General features: G+C 37.5%; 1 long non-coding RNA gene across 1 annotated transcript in view; it reads right to left on the bottom strand.

Moving 5' to 3' along the window:
* Positions 1-8,104: 8,104 nt before the first annotated feature.
* LOC130265511 (uncharacterized) overlaps positions 8,105-17,950 on the bottom strand; it is a 42,328-nt gene continuing 32,482 nt past the window's right edge. The window contains exon 4 of the long non-coding RNA XR_008842614.1: positions 8,105-8,687. This is a non-coding gene — a long non-coding RNA (uncharacterized LOC130265511). The remainder of the gene's footprint in view (positions 8,688-17,950) is intronic.

Genomic DNA, 17,950 nt, shown 5'->3' on the forward strand with positions numbered 1-17,950 from the left:
GCAATATTATTACCTCCTTGAAATTGGTGGGTGGGAAAAATGTATGGTTTTGGGTTATGTTAAATAACAAACACATTCAAGAGCATATGAAACTACTAAATTTACTTTTTATTTCAGCTCTTGTTTTATTTTTTTTCTTCAGGAATTTTTTCAGAACTGTTTCTTGTCTTCTGCCTAGAGTAAATCACGAGTCACAACATAATTGGAGTATGATTAATGTTCACATGAGAGACACTTTCCAGATGAGCATAATGTCCCAAAGGTTGTATGTTTCCTCAGACTTGTATTTTATGTCAGTATTTAGACCCAATCACAAGTAGAAAGTGCTAAAACCTCAAAATCATAATAGGTTATAATCATTCTTTCTTAAACAACTATGTATCTACATGCTATAAAATGTCAGAAAATCATGCCTGAGTCCTGAAAATTCACAAAGCTTGTGAATCAATGAAGGATCAATTAATCAATCAAGGATCAATTTCTTTTCAAAAAAAAAAGTAACATTGATCATATCACTCCCTTTTTTTGTATCCATTTGACTTCATAATTTCTGTCTGTGTTTTCATAATCATTCTAATACTAGGGGTGAGGTCAAGAAAACATTTCTTGGCTCTTGTTTTTGTCTGGTTTTAATGTCTTCTGTTATACATCCATGTTTATGTTTTGTCATGTAGATCACGGCATTTATAACCATACATGTTTTTAAGAACTCGGTTATATGAACTAACCAAGCAACTTAATACACTAAAGCATAAAAGGAAAAATAAAAGTATTTTACAGCTTTTTCTTTCTTTCTTCAATTATTAATAATGATTATAATAATAGTAATAGTAGTAGTAGTAGTAGTAGTAGTAATAATAATAATAATAATAATAATAATAATGATAATAATGAAATAACTCACAGATGTCTGCCCTACATAGACAGAAAAAAACTTTTATATATGACTAAAAAAACCTTTAAAATTTCATTTATAATGTAGCTAAATATTCAAACACAATGTGCATTAATTTAGTATCTTGGATACTCATGTTAAAACAGCACACAGATTCTTCTCAGAGTAGACTTGATTTTGTATTTTTCTATACACACTGTTGCTGCAACACTTTGGAATGGTTGTACACTATCCCTGTATCAGTTAAGTGTGAGTCACTTGTGCTGTTATCTACAGTCCATGAAGGTAACAGAACTAGATTTTGGATTGCATGTTCTTTTGCTGTTCTCTTGTACAAGCTGATCTGTACAACTACAGATTCACAGGTTTCCCCACCCCCCAAGAAAACAGCAGAAGACAGAGGTCTCCCCACTGCTGTTTTAAAGATACTGTTAGCACAGCAGTTGCTCCAATTCACTTTTACCTTAGCAACAGTAGTTGTGTATAGCAAAGAGCAATTTTGGGGTTTTTTTGCTTGTTTTTTTGCATCCAGATCATTAGATAAATCTTATTAAGTCGACTATTTCAGATTACATTTTTGTCCACAGTGAACTAGGGGGATTTTCATTCCTCATAACAATTTTAACACTACTTTTCTGGTATTTAGGTAAACATACAGGATTGCCCGAAAGAGCAGCTCACTGTAATACAGGAAGTTCTTATTCTGGTAAATTCTACTTTACTGTTTGTTAGTGTTTGGCTTCATTGTTGCTGTTTAATTAGCTGAATGCTATTTTAAGTTCCTGCTGTGTATTGGCCTAGTCATGGGAATTGAATCTATGTATCTTCTCTACTTTTGCATCAATAAAAAGGAGCTGGAATGAGATGAACAAGCCTTAGTGAAAGCCTCTTGTAACAGCTGTGCTAAAGCAGCACTTGATTGAAAGGAGACTGAAGTATCCAAGGAGAGATTTAGGGGAAAAAAACATATCAAACATATCTGTTTACCGCATTGGAAAGAGTAACAGGTCAACTTTCTGCCTTTCTCAGATACCAATAACATACTTGGTTCACTTTTTTTGTTTCATATCTGGTCTTAAGAACACACAGTACCAGATACACCTACTTGTAATTCCTTGAGAAAGGAAATAAAGAGTTTTTCTTGTCTAGTTTACTGCACAGCAGTGTGGTGGTTAACCTTCTTTCAGTCAGCACCATCAGCCACACAATCCTACCCAGAGTACATAAAAAGTCTTTTACATAATCGTACCTGTTGTGCTCTACAACACACAAGACCTCAGTTGCTGAAACTTTCCAGATATTTCTTAATAAGGGTTTCCACTTCTCAAACCTCAATGTAGAAAATAATTATTTTTTTACTCTTTATCCCAAGACTGAAAAGCCAGATACAGGTAAAGAATTCCTAGCCAAATAATAGGGACTGTGCAAATGGTCAGAAGTGTATTTCCTAATGATATCCATCAGGAACACCATATTCTAAAAATTAAAATTAAAAACCAAGATCTTCAATAGTACAGATCTTGTTTAGTCATCAAGCCATGCCGTAATTCCATCAGTTCAACTGGAACCATGTTTTCAGCTGTGTTGTGAAGAATAGAGTTTTCCTTCATTTTAAAGGCCAAGGTAAAGTTTCTGTCTCCATAATCTTGCTCTCAACCAGCAACTGGTCTTCCTGAACAGGAAAAACTAATCCTGTTAACAGAACTGAGAAGTATTGGAGATGAGGAGAGCTTAGAGTGAAAAAAGGAGGCTGGATGAAGCTTGAGAAGGGACAGGGCATATAATCAAAATGGGGATAGGCCAATAAGTGCAATGGCAGTTAGCACCCTATCATTTCCAAGTACTCAACAAAAAACCCTTTCAATATGAATTTTCTTTGTTTTAAGATTTATGTGTTTGGAGCCATAAACTATATCAATACTTTTTTTACACTTTCCTAAGTCTGGATAGGCTCGCAGTTCACTAACACATTTCGTACACATAGTACTACATTTTGAAGACCTTCTAGATTTGAGTATCCAAATGCCAACTGCCTTGAATTCTACAGCAGTGCTGCATATCTCATAAAGCATCTCAGCAGCTTAAATGATGTCCTTCTTAGAGCTCCTCTCTCTGATTTATATTTCACAGCTTCAGAGTTATCTGATCAATAGAACAAAAAGATAAAGATTTAAAAAATATTTTATAAGAACAATCACTTTTCACTTTAGAAACCAAAGAGATTCAGATCTAAGAAAAATCCTAAGTATTCATATTACTAGCTTTCATTTTATTAATGTAAAATAAGGTGATCTGTATTTCAGGAATGTTGAGTAATTACAGGTTTATATAGAATTTTTTTGAACAAAAGCTGCTCACTGGAGGCATTATAAAGATATGACTTCCATACTTTACTTATTTAAAGGTAGGCATGAATAGACAGTATTTGTAAGATTAGAAGATATTTCTTTCCTTCAGTTGTTTAACTTCTCAATTTATGTTCTATCAATGTGATAGTTTCCTTAATCTTTGAACTGAAACCCATAGGTTTCAAAGACCCACAAGAATTAGAATGTCTTTAAAAACAAGCTAAAAACAAGCAAGACCTGAAATAATTTTTTCTGTATCATTCTGTATCATACTCATTGTTGCTTTTTCCCCTCTGTTTCTGATCACTGTTTCCCAAAACATAAATCTCCACTGACAATCAGCTGCAGAAGTAAAAGAACTTATCCCATCCTATCTCTTTCTGAAGAGTGAGTTATATCACTCAGAGCCAAATACAGACCTTCCTTTTCATGTTTTTTTAGAGATTAAAAAGGAAGTTAATAAATCCTTGAGACATAAATTACTCAAATTAATTGAAATCACAGTAGCTACCATCATTATCTTGCTCTATATTGCACATTTTTTCCTATAAAACTGTGATGTTTTTCTGTTTAGATACCCTCTGCTTTCAATATCTGTCCATTTCTGTATTAGGTAGTCTTCCTTTCTCATCTGACTTGTTTTAGAGAAATGCTCATGTAGTCATAGTATCTCTGTATAGTATCTGATACATCTCTGTATAGTATCTGTATAGTATCATAGATACGTATGTACATAATTATGAAATTACATTAGCCAAGTAAATACATTGGTAGACCCTAATGCTCCAAGTGGAAAAAGAACCAGTAGGTGGGCTTTCACTTAAAATATTTTATAATGTAGTCTTTTTTAAGTGAAACATTAGCTCTTGGTGATGGGCCTGCACTCAAAACCACAGTTAGTGATCTAAAGAATTATTTTTTTGATGAAAAACATCTGATATAGCCACAAATACCACAGTGTTAATGCAATAGGCATTAAATTGTCAATTGTTCTTGATGACCCTATCTGAAATAGCATCTGTATACTGAATTCATGTAAGTCAAAACATCTGCAGTGCAAGAGACAGAGACTTGTCCAAGGCCTCTCCAATCCCTGTACAAAGTAAAGTTTGCATAGAAAGAATGCTCTTCTGTTCAGCTTATTAATTTTGTTGGTATTTCCTATGACAATTGGCTGTGATGTGATCTCTAACAACTTCTTCGGACATTCTGTGTACTAGATCTGATGATTATAGAAGAGTCTTGAATCATAGGAATCTTAAGAGTTAGCACTCATGAGCCAGGTCTAGAAGAGCATGCACCTTTATAGTTCTTTATGAAGTGTAAAAAAAAGTTTAAAAATGTAAATTCATATAGTTTATTTACATATATTTCAGATGTGAAGACTTCAGAAAAACAGAATAAAACTGATTTTGATTAACAATATGAAAACGTGTGTTGAGACATTTCCACATTTACTGGTGCTTTTGTATTCTCTCACCTTAAGGTGAAGAAGAAAAATTTCCACAGTGAAAGTCATATTTGATGTGTAACTAAATTCAAGAGAAATATTAATCATTTTTTTCTGAACATGTATTAGAAAGAGGTCTCCTACTAGAGTAATTCAAAGGGGTTTCTTTAGTTAACAGATTTGCAGTCTAGCACATTAATAGTTCAGTTCACATTAACTCAATAAATGCACACAGAGCACTCATCAGGGCTTCAGCTAGCTGGAAAATACAGCTGTCCATAATAAAAATCTAAAAACCCTCTCTTTACATACATACAAAGATAAAAGTAATAAGTATATTATAGTAGGATGTTGCATACACGTAGTATATATATTTTATGTGCTATAGCAGCAATAACAAAACTTTGAGACTTTCCAATTGAACTATGTATTCCTGTATTGCAGATGAGAGATTTTAGAGAGAACACTATTTAGTGACTTTCCCAAAACATTGGAATTAATTTTGAAACTTACAACTTCGTTTCCAAGTCTGAGATTTTTTATACTATTGTATACAGAACTTCTATTTAATAATTAGATCTATGTTGCCAAACTAACTATAATTCATGCTCCTCTCTGGATGAATTTTCATCTAAGATGGCATTTTAAGTCTGTGTTATCCGTGCCTACATGTTGACATTTACATTTGTGTGCTGTACTGAGACACAAAACTGTTGAATGCCATCTTGCTTCATTCTCAACTTTTCACCAAGGACTTACAGATACTTCTTCTAACAGTCTTGCCATAGATATATAAATCACACTTTTTTTTGTGTGAACTATTCTAATTATTTGTGTTGTTTTTCCCCAAATACTTTCACATGCAATTCTCAGGTGGATCCTATTTGGGTAGAATTTACTTTGGGTTCAGAAAGTCCTATTCACAGTTATATGATCACATATAAAAACACAGAAGCAGCAAAGCAGCTAAAAACCAACATAGTATTTGAAGCAAACACTGTAGATACTCACTTTGCTATTGTCTATGTTGCTAGGACTCTACAAATTTTATAACAATTATTATTTAATGAACATACTAAATATCTGGCCAGATCTATGGTGACCCGAGAGATCAGAAAAGCTCTGAGGGACCCAATACAATCTATTTTTCAAATAATATTAAGTTCATAGTAATTAATAAATATTTTAGGCATTTGGATTGTGTATTTGACAAACTAAAACAGTCTAAAGGAACTATTCCATTCTCAGACCAAAAACAAGTGCCTTTTAAAATTTCCATAAGGCATATTTTTGCCTTAAAAAATAGAAACAAAGCTAATAAATTACATTTTAGAACTCTATTTAAGGACACTCATGGAAGACTTGTATAGACAGAACTCAGAAAATTCAAATATGGTAGTAGAAACATAAACGTAAGAGGGGTGTAATTCATGCCATTATACCTGTTTGAAACAATTTGTGTGAGTTAAGGATAGAGTGCCAGCATAAACTTTGAATTTATTGGCTTTTGTTGCCTTAAATCAGACCCCTCACATTATTTAAACATAGTTTTTGTATTTAATATTCAGAGTGATAGAACACGTACATTTGGTTGCAGATAGATACATAATTCATGTTGGTAGAAAACATACCTTGTAACACTTAAGTGGTTTATTAAACTTGTTTCTTCTGATATAGAATAAATTCTGTAATTGACAGCAAGTCATAGGCAGATCATACATTTATCATATTTAAGATTACCTTATATCCTTAAGTTATAGAAACTATTCTGCTTTAGCGTCTCACGGGTTTGAGGTTTTTTTCTTGTTTTGGAGAGAAAATACATGAAATATGCTAATGTTGTTTAAAAATTACTTAAACCTGAATTCCAACATGAAATTAGTTTAGTGGCCTCTGCTCAGTCCCTGGCAGACAGTTGAGTCTATCAGGAAAACCATCACATGTAGCTTGGCACTAGTCAATGGCACCAGCAGCCTCTGATCTAGAGACCTAGGAGATTAACCTGGGAGGTTGAATGACATCTTATTTTAGGGACCAGGAAATCTTGAAGTTAGAAGGGGAGTCAGATTATGCAGGCAAATTATTTCTGTACTCCTTGCTTCCACTCAAGCTTATAGTTCATAAGGGAATTATTTGAAATTACTCCACCGATTTGATGAGGAGGGATTGAAAAAAAAAAATATAAAGAGGATTGCTCTCTCAGACAGTGGATTCTACTCAAATATGCTGAGACTAGAATTTTCTTTCAAGTAATTTCTCTGTACAGATTTACCAGTATGGACTGGGAAGAGCCTTAGTGTGGAGCAGACTACAGTGAGACCATATTTTTACAAGCATTATGACATTTAAAATTTCATTTGCCTGCATCATATTGGATTGAAATGTTAAGAGCCAGTGACAATTTGCTTGACTCTTTGGTCCTGGTCTTGAATGTTGATAACTGTAAAGAGGTATTTTAATATGGAAGTTCTAATGCTAACAAGACATATCCAAATTAAGTAGATGGGTCAAGGTGACTAACACACAATAATGATTATGAGACAAGAGGAGCTAACCCCTATATTCTTTTAAAAAAGGATGAAGGTAGACTACTAAGTATGTAAATTCAACTAGTATCTTTTTCTTTCACTGCTTTTATTTGTTTGGTTTTTTTGGAAGTCATGTTGCACCATGCTGTGGTAACATTCATTTAAGACACTTTTTTATCAAAGAAAGATAAAAGCTGTATAAAATGGTGAAAGAACATCACAGTTGGGCTATACAAGTAATATTTCTCTTGACTGTAGTATTTATAGTGTGTATAATTTTTCTTTATTTTTCCCAGAAAGAAATTAGTTGTTTAGAGAAATGTGCCAAGAGATTTTTTAAAAGACTGTAAGAAGCTACAAAATAAATTAAGTTTTGAGAATCATTAAATGAGCAAACCATCATAACTAATTCTGTCTGCATTACACTATTAGTGTATAGATATCTGACTACCTAATTTTTCCTTCGAGTTTGTGCTAAGTTTCCATGCTGTGAGTTTTTTACTTGACCAGCTCCTCATTGCATCTCTGCAAAAACAGGTTACTCAGGTTATAAATCTGATGAAATTACTGACTTTCTTGTTTCCTTATTTTATAAGATACGGCCCTTTTCAGAGATACAGTGTTTGGATAGCAAGAGATTAAATTAGTTTCTGTTTGGTGTTGCCTTTTTGTTAATATCTAGGACTCTGAATAGATACAGAAGGCAAAAACCTGGATGAGACGGTAACAAATTATTTTGTAAGGAAATAATAAGAATATTAATGGTAAAGTTGTTAGTGGACCTCTTGCGACAGCAATAATTCTTTCCACATTAGTAACTTTACAGTCAAAATGGATGACTTAGGATTCTAAATTTTGTGAAAGTAGGCTCAGACTTCAGGGGAACATTCATTATCTCTGTTAAATATTTTTTAAATTGTAAGATAATAATTATATTTTCATATTTTTGAGACATTATGGAATGATTTGCAGTTTTTCTCTGATAGATACGGAATTAATCAGAGCAACAGGATAAGATTTTCGTCTCTTTTCTCTTAATGATCCATTAAAACATTATTCAAAGGGAGCTTGACACTCAAAGAAATCAAATTTTTTAGGAAAAATTCAGGCTGAAGTCCTATGGAAACACTTGTTTCTTTTCAACCTGTATGAAATCAAGATGATGTGAGAGACAAGGGGATTGATCATTAAATAAAGAAATGGCCCATTTCCATCAGCCATTTCAAGGGTGCCATTCAGTGTTTGAGTAAGGACATTACTTGAGACAAAGCTCTTGAATGAGGAATCTTGTTGGCCTTGAAGTGTGACTGGCTGAGTGACAAGTGGAAAGAAGCTTGTAAGTGTCAGTAGAGTGGAATATTCCAGTTGAAGTAAAGAAATAACAAGGTTACAGCCCTAGAGTCCTCAGTAAAGAATTTGCAGTCCTCAGAAATTGTGTCCAGCTGTGATGCTGTTCCTTCAGAGCACTAAAAGAAAAGAGAAAATTTACATCTATTAGGCAGATGAAACTTGTCAATTTTTTTTATCCTCCCAAAGCAGACAATGTTTTTTGGCTTTAAAATAAAAACTGATGTAAAGATTAAGATAATATTTTTATTTTTTTTCCAGAGATTGCATAAATATTTTGAACATAAAGTACTTTTAGAAACTTTTTACCATTGTAACAGCAGTTCACATAGAAGGTTCTTTTTGATTCTTTTCCAGTGGGATGCAGAAAACAAGTTTCTTTCATACTCTGTCTTGCTGTTTATCCAAGAGACCTCCAAAGTTAATGTTAGAAAAACAGACACAAATCATCTAATGCTGAGCAAATTTCACTGGCACTATGTTTCATACTGATATGTCTTGGACTTAATTTAAGGATGGTAGTATCAGTTTGATGTTATTGGCTGTTGGCCCTGGTCTTGAGAAGTGAGGAAAGACCTACTTCTCCCCTCTTATTTTGATTGCAAAAGACTCAGCTAGCTCTAGACTCCCAATGACCTCAACAGAAAAGCAGAAATTCAGGACTCATAAAACTTCCCAGGATTGGGCCCATAAGAGTTTGGCTATCAGTTAATTTTACTGCAGTTGTGAAATATGAACCATGACACATATTTTTTGAACAGCTGAAAAAATATTATTGTATTGTAACTTATATTCCATCATTAAGATTTCCCTGTAATGCATTTTACTCTGGGACCTGAGAGACAGTGTAAACAATGGTTTGATACACCCTTGCCATAGTCATAAATGTACTGGGACAGGTGGGATGTTGTTTTAGGACAAAGTAATCTTTTTAGTAACATTCGCTTCACTTTCTATTTAACATAAGATTTTTATTGTCTTGTATATATAAAAACAGAAGACCAGAAATTATAAGACTTTTAACATCCTTTTTGCAGAGTAATCAGGCATTCTATGCACTCTTACTTTTCTCAGTCAGAGTATAAATCCTTAGGGTTTTTTGCCTTGTGAGCCAAATTTTTCTATCTCTACTAATCTTGATGTGTTGCTACATCAGCCTACAAAGTAATCTCAGCGGGTCAAATTCCTGTGTCCAATACTCCCACATAAATTGAAAGCAATCCTATAACTATGATTACACCAAAACCAGAATTTGACCCTGTGATTTGAAAGAGCCAGGCACGCAGAATTTGCCTTCTAACACTTAATCGTCTTCTTGGTTTCAGAACCACAGTCCTCTGTGTCTTAATGTGTACTATGGAATTATATGAACAGAAAAAGATGTGATGAATAATGTTTCCAACTTCCATTCTTACCTAAGCCCTTCACTTTCCACTGAAGTCAATGGAAGCTGAATGTGGTGGAATGAAAGGTGGCACTACGTCTCCACAAAGTTATGTTCCAAAGTGTTACAAAGCACTGATGGAAAGGGATTATCACAGTTGAGGATAGTCAGCTAGTTAGAGCTGACGAAGATCATGTCTAATTTACGTTTAGTTGTAATGATGTCTTAGGAACTGCTTTGGAAGACCTCAAACTCTGTCAGATATAAGGAACAACAGCCCCTTTCCAAACATCAATACACCATAGCATCCATCTAAATTGCCTGTAATACTGGAATTATTTCTTATACTGTTGAAATGACCTGCCATGACTGCAATCTGCTTCCCCTACATGGTGGAATGGAATGATTCTTATAAGGAAATATTCCAAGTGTAGACTAATTTAACAAGTGATTTTAAGCTTTTTCTTTTCAATGCCTCTGGTTTTGCTATCTCACTTGGTGGGTGCATAGGATCCAAGCATTTATAAACATCAGGTATGGACCCAAGCTAGAAATTTTGCATATTTAAATTTGCATATTTAAATATTTTCATTTAGCAAAATTTAGCTGCATTCAGTGATCACCTTCTGATCTTATAAAGGACTGACTTGACTGAATAAAATGAAAGTTTTGAATGAAAAATAAATTATGTAGCTACCACCTTAAGAGTGCAGTAGGGGATTTTTGAAATAAGGGAGTTAACATTTAATGACTTCTAGCATTTTTATGTTGTAGTATGTATCACTTCTGTGTAGGTTTGTTTGATTTTCATGAAAATTAGAAGATTGACTTCATTGCAGGCTGTCTTCTACATGACCACACAACTATTACAGAGTAAGAGGCAGGGAGTGAGTGCTCCTCATAGCAACAGAAATGTTTTCAAATTCTATCCAGGAGACACTGACATTACAATACAAGCACAATACATTCCTAACACTTATTTAACATCAAGTTCCTGCATATGCTCCAAGCTTATGCATATGTTGAATTTTTCATGCATGAACAGTAACTTTGAAGACAATGACCTATTCATATTCACAAATACAGTACGCAGATAAACACTGAAGAATGATTTAATCTTTGTCAAAGCACGAACATTTTTTTATTTTATTTTATGAGAAAAATGGACAGTTTCATTGCAAGACTTTCCACATAAAATACACCTTTAAGGATAAATCACTGCATTTATGTGCTGTAACCAATATTGTGCATAAGCATGTAAGAAGTAGAGTATACTGCCGTATAACCTAAATATTAAAATAGTGTTGGGGAAAGACTGAAGTTTTGTTCAAAGGTTCAATTTTCACGGAATAAATCTGAAGAACTTCAAACTGTGGGTTTTTTTTACTTCTAATGTGTGCAAGTGACATTTTCAGATTTACCTGAATATTCCTGGCCAAAGAGAACTGTTTACATTCACAGAATCTCACAGACATGGAGAGATCTTTATGAAAGAAGCCTTAACAGTTTTTGTTTCTCTTAAGATGCCAGGTCTCCTTTTCTATCTCTTTTTCATAGAAGCAGAACTCTGCAAAGAGGCAAAGCAGAGATTGCCTATAGCCATTGTATGAAAGGAGCAAGACACAAGACCACTGCTAACCCACAAAAGGGGAATTTTGAGCTTCTTACTTCTCTGAGATTGGCAAGAGGTATTTAAAGGACATTGAAATTCAGTTTGCTGTACTTTCACCACACAGATTTAAGTGTCTTTTAACTGCTCTGTTTTCATCAGACCATTGGAGCTGTGCTGCCACCAGCATGTAAAAGCCCTCTGGATTTTGAAAAGTACAAAGCCTGTGATCCTGTGCTGCATTGGAGATGGGCTTTTTACCTTTCTCTTAAAATACTTCTGTTCACAAAGTCAGCAAGCTGATTTTCTACGAAATTTATTTTTAAATGTTTTGTTTATCGTGTATACATAAAAATTCATCCTACTTTTCCAAAGCAAAACTTTGGGTGAAATATTTCATTATTGTAATCAGCAAGTCATCTGGTGAACATGGAAAATTTTAGATAGCCATGGATTGTATCAGGATAATTATACAAGCATTGGTCAAAGAGGTATCCAATGCTTTTACCTCCATAGGTCCCAACTGAATCAGCACAGCATGTGTGTGCACACAGGGAGAGGCAGATAATGCTATTTCCCTCTGTATTCTGACAGGATAAAATGAGAAAGAACAGTATCAATTCATATAACCCATACCATATAGTGATGAGAAAAGCCAATATATAGTTCCTTCTGGTACATGTAACTGGAAACACTTGTTGCTTAGGCTGAAGATGAAATGCCTGTCATAATTGGAGATACTACTGGAGGCACAGATTCTGGCCAAGCCATACTGTAGAGATGTCACAAATCTTTTCAGGCTGCTGTGGTCTGAGGTAAAGCCCTCATCACTATACTCAGAAGATCTGTGTGCTCAGATACCCAATGTACACACAGTGCAGATTTTTAATAGTAAGTCAGTGTGGCTGAAAAGTACAGCATCTTTCCAGGGATATATTTGCGGGCCTAACAAGATACAGCAATGGAGTTCAGCCAGTGCAGTCAGGTTCAACTCTGCTGAAAGTCCAGTCTGCTTGTACCAATTTCCTGCCTCGCTCTTCTTGCTTGTCCAGCCCTGGCACTCATGTGGACACACAGTCAGATGCACACAAGACTCTTAAGGAGTGTCCAGGTAAGTGATCCTTTGCCTCATACACTTCTTCTATACAGCAGCTCTGCTGCACTAGAAATAATGATAGAAAGCTCCTGACACACAGAACAGCAAGATCTGCCAGATGTAACTATTTTAACCCTGAACCGGGTTCAGACTGTAAATCTGGATGGCAGTTTCTCTGTTCTTTGGAGTACAGTTCAGCACAGACAGTTGTCAAAGGAGGCTTCAGGCAGCAGTTAAAGGAAGAAGAAGGAGTCTCAGGTGATGGAGGTATCAAACACTTTCTGCCTTCAGAGGAGCAGCTGGCCCCTTAGGGAACTGAATCATGAAGCTGTAATTGCTAAATCAAGGCAAAAAAACTCCTTGGACCAGATGAAAAAGTTGGGGTTTTCTGCTGTCAACTTCACTTCTCCATTGTGAAAAGGACTGCAACCCAGCTAAAACCTGAGTGGAGCTTCCTCCTCTTTCTTTGGTCAGGGCTTTTAAGAGTTTGATTTTCAATGGCCACTTGCTTCAAAATGCAGCCACATTGCCATGTGGAATTAAAGATTTGTAAATGGAAGCAAAGAGCTAAGCAAAGCCTGAGGGAAACAGTACAGCTCTTAGCAGCAGATCAGAGGGTCATGGTGTGTGACTCAGGTAGGAATTCCAACTTAATCCAACATCCTACTCAAAGCAGCAGTGTGGGAACCTCCTGCATTATGGGGAGTCTATGTCAGAAATGCACACTTTATTTCTTTTCCTCCTGTGGTAGTGAAGATTTGCCTTCCTTTTTCTTCAACAACATAAGCCAAATAAGCCAATAACCCAAACAGGCATTTTAGAAAACAATTTCCAGCCTACAAAATACATATTTATATTTTTTCACAGAAAATCAGAACTGCATTAATTACAATTCTCATTATAATTCCTTTAATATTTTGATGAGTAATGGAAAAATATTTTGGGCTGTTACATATTTTTATTAGAATTGTGGCTTTAGTCAGAGGGGAGTGGCTGTACAACCAACCATTACAGGCCCACATTTTCTTTATGTAGCAATGTTGCTCTACTCAGTGGTTTTCTAGTCTGAAAATCCTATATATTCACAGAACACAGTCAGAAATGGCCTTACAAAATTCAGGATGGTAGAGAACTACGCCAAAAAACTCCACATATGCATGGTATTTGATGAAAGTATATAAAAAATTTATGGTGGGGGGAACCAAATTGCATTTTCACATTAAGTAACCATGGTGTCTCCTGGTTTCAGCCAAGGACAGGGTTAATTTTTCACAGCAGCCAAGAGGCTGAGGGACCTGAAGTCATGTGGGCAGAGCCAAGACCCTCACGTTATTTGGTACCATCTTACATCACTGCTGGGGTCAGAGAAAGGGACTCTCACTTCAGAGAAGAGGTGTCACTGGTCAGGGGAACAAGTGTGGCATAGGGTCCATTTGCCATTGTTGCATTTTCCCAGGTTTGGTGAGCATTTGCATGTAAATCTTCCTCTCTTTTTACACTTTTGTTATTCGCATTATTGCTGTTCCTGTTTGTTTTCTTATCTCATTGCTTTTTCCAGTAAACTCTTCTTATCTCAAGCCATGATCTCTGCCTTTTGTGCCTCCAACTCTCCTCGTTTGCCACCCGTAGGGAGAAGAGGAGAGTGGAAGGGGGAGCAAGTACTAGTGTGGTTTTGGTGGGAGCAATAAAAACTCCTAAGCCCCAACAACAGTGTTGCCTCCTAACCCTAGGGCTGTCAAATTTCATGTGGATCTGGCCTAGTTGCCTTAGATATTCTGTATTTCACAACTGAATTGGTATCCTGAAGTGGAAGTTAGGGGGACCATCAGCTGTTTTGTGTAGGATGGGCCTTGTTCTGTTTTTCTGCAGTTCAACACTAACTGCTGTTACAGATTACACAATACAGAATCTGAGACACCAACCACCTGATGCTGGATGTCATATTTTATGGTCTTATCTGGAGGGCTCTAGAAAGGGAGAAGATTAGCCCAACCAAAATTGATCGTAGGTACAGTATTTCCTCCTCACTTTTAAGGACATTTGTCTGAAATTGCATATATTTCTGAATTTTATTATGAAAGTGGAATGTATTTATTTGGATAAAATAATCTTATTTTCCTGCTGGGATGTTGTGTCACTCCATCAAAAACAAATTCCTTCCTAATTTTGGCCATTATTGAAACACAGAGATCAAAATGGAATTCTTACACTGCTGTAGAGTTATCCAATAAAGAATGATGGAATCATTTTAGGTTGGAAAATCATTTAAGATTATCCAGTCTGACCATTAACCCAGCACTGCCAAGGCCACCCCTAAGCCATGAGCTTAAGTGCCACAGCTACACATCTTTTAAATACTTCCAGAGATGGTAGGCCAACCTGGGCAGCCTACTCTAATGCTTGATAATCCTTTCCATGAAGAAATTTTCCTCAAGTCTAAACTAAACCACCCGTGGAGCAACTTCAGGGCTTCCCCTTGCCCTGTTGCTGGTTGCCTGGGAGAAGAGGCTGACCCCTAGCTCACCATACCCTCCTCTCAGGCAGTTGTAGGGAGCAGTAAGGTCTCCCCTGAGCCTCCTTTTCTCCAGGCTAAACAATCTCAACTCCCTCAGCTCCTCACAGGACTTGTGCTCCAAACACTTCTCCAGCTCCATTGCCCTTCTCTGGATATGCTCCAGCAATTCAATGTCTTTCTTGTCAAGAGAAGCCCAAAATTGAACACTGGGCTTGACATGTGGCCTCACCAGTGTCAAAAACAGGGGATGATGACTTCCATGGTCCTGCTGACTACACTATTGCTGGTACAGGCCAGGAAGCCCTTGGCCTTCTTGGCTTCCTGGGCACTGCTGGCTCATGTCCAGCTGTTGTTGACTGGCACCTCCAGGCCCTTTTCTGACAAGCAGTTTTCCAGTCACTCTGCCTCAGCCTCTGGTGCAGATGAGGTTTTTGTGACTCAGGGGCAGGACCCAGCACTTGGCCTTGTTGAACCTCATACCATTTTTCTTGGTCCATAGATCCAGCCTGTCCAGCTCCCTCTGCAGAGCCTTCAAACCCTCCAGCATTTAGCAACGCTTCTGCCAAACATGCTGTCATCTGCAAACTGACTGAGGGTGCACTCAATGTCCTTGTGAATGAAGATATTAAATAGGACTGACTGGCCCAATACTAAGCCCTGGGGTGTCCAGTGGTGACTAATGGATAGCTGGATATAACTCCATTGACCACCAGTCTCTGGCCCGGCCATCCAGCTGGTTCTTAACCCAGCACAGAGTGCTCCTGTCCAAGCTGTGGGCTGCCAGCTTTTCCAGGAATGTGCCGTGGGAGACAGTGTCAAAGGCTTTGTGAAGTTCAGGTAGACAATATCCTCTCATCCAGTAGATGGGTCAGTTAATCACAGAAGGAGATCAGGCTGGTCAAGCCATAGACAAACCCAGGCTGGTGGGGTCCAATCCCCTTGATGTCCTGCATGTGCTGTGTGATGGCACTCAGGGTGATCTGCTTAATCACCAACCCGGCACTGAGCTCAGACTGACAGGCCTGAAGTTCCCTTTATCCTTTTCCAGCCCTTTTTGTAAATGTGTCCCATTTTCACATGTCCTGTCACTACCAGGACTGCCAGCCCTGGAAACTGGTGATTTCCAGACTACTGGTCACCTGGTGCCTGTCCAGTTAGCCATGACGTTTGGTAAATGATGGAAAGTGGCCTGTTAGCACTTCCATCAGTATCCTCAGTACCCTTGAGGGGAATTTCATCCAGCTTCAGAGACTCATGTGTGTTAAGTGGTATAGCAGGTCACTGACCATTTCCCCTTGGAGTATGGGGCTTCATTCTGCCAGTTCCCATCTTCTAGCTGAGGGGGCTGGGTACCTGGAGGAAAACTGGTGTTCCTCTTAAAGACTGAGGCAAAGAAGGAATTCAATACCTCAGACTTTTCTTTATCCCTTGTCATTATATTACACCCCCTGCCCCCCTTCAACAAACAATAGGAGATGGACATATTTCTTGGCCCCTTTTTGTAGTGAATGTATTTGTACAAAAAATTTTGGTTGTCTTTTATGGCAGTTGGTCTTTTGCCCTCCTAGTTTCATCCCTGCATTACTCATGACATATTTTTAGTCCTGTTGAGCTGCTTTTCCCTTCTTCCAAAGGTCGTAAACTCTCATTTTTCTCCTCAGTTCAGCCTAAGCTCTGTTTAGCCAGGCCAGTCTTCTTCCCAGACAGCTCCTCTTTCAGCACATGGGGACCTGGGATCTGATCCTGCCTGCTCCTACACCTGTAAGATTGTTTTCTTGAGCTATGTTCATCCTTCCCATACTCTCTTGTCCCCTTGGGACCACTACCCAAGGAGCACTACCAACCAGCCCTGTAAACAGGCCAAAGTCTGCCCCCTGGAAGTCCCAGGCAGCAGTTCTGCTGACTGCCCTCCTTACAGCTCTGAGAATAGAAAGAAGCTCTCCTTTTGTGGTCTCTGTGCCCAGGATGGCCTCTGACCACCACATCTCCCACTAATCCTCTGTTCACGAGCAGCAGGTCCAGCTGGGCACCTTCCCTGGCTGGCTTCCTCACCACTGTGCCAGGAATACCAAGGCACAGCTCAGAAACATCCTGGGCTGCTCTCTTTCTGCTGGATTGTACTTCCAGCAGGTATCTGGTATGTTGGAGTCCCCTGTGAGAACAAGGGTCAGTGAATTTTCTCAGCTGCTTGTAGAATATTTCATCTGCCTCTTCATCCTAGTTGGGTGGTCTATAACATACTCCTGCCAGGATATCTGTCTTGTTGGCCTTCTCTCCAATGCTTATGCATGAATACTTGACTCTATCATCACCCTATCACTGAGCTCTAGACATGTGAAACACTCCCTAACATATAGGGCTACCTCACCATCTCTTTTTCCTTACCTATCCTTTCTAAAGAGTTTGGAGTGATACACTGCAGCACTCCAGTAATGCCCCTTGTTTCTGTAATTGCAGCTGTGTCATAGCTTTCTTCCTTCACAGTGGCTTCCATTTTCTCTTTATTGCCCATGCTACATGCATTGGTATAAAAGCATTTGGACTATTGATTCCATCCCCCATCTTTTTGGAGGCAGCAGGCATAATTTCTATGTGATTCTTCTCATGCTCTTCTGTGGTTTCAAGCATATCAATAACACCTGTGGCTTTGCTGCTGCATGGACCTTCATCCTTGTCCTTTACCTCCACTGATGGTGCAGACCAAAGGAACTCACTAGCACACCATAACTCAAATATTGGCATGCTGTCCCCTGGTCTCTAGTGTGCTTGGGTTTTATT

This window comes from Oenanthe melanoleuca, chromosome Z (genome assembly GCF_029582105.1).
Source record: "Oenanthe melanoleuca isolate GR-GAL-2019-014 chromosome Z, OMel1.0, whole genome shotgun sequence".
NCBI classification, from domain to species: Eukaryota; Metazoa; Chordata; class Aves; order Passeriformes; family Muscicapidae; genus Oenanthe; species Oenanthe melanoleuca.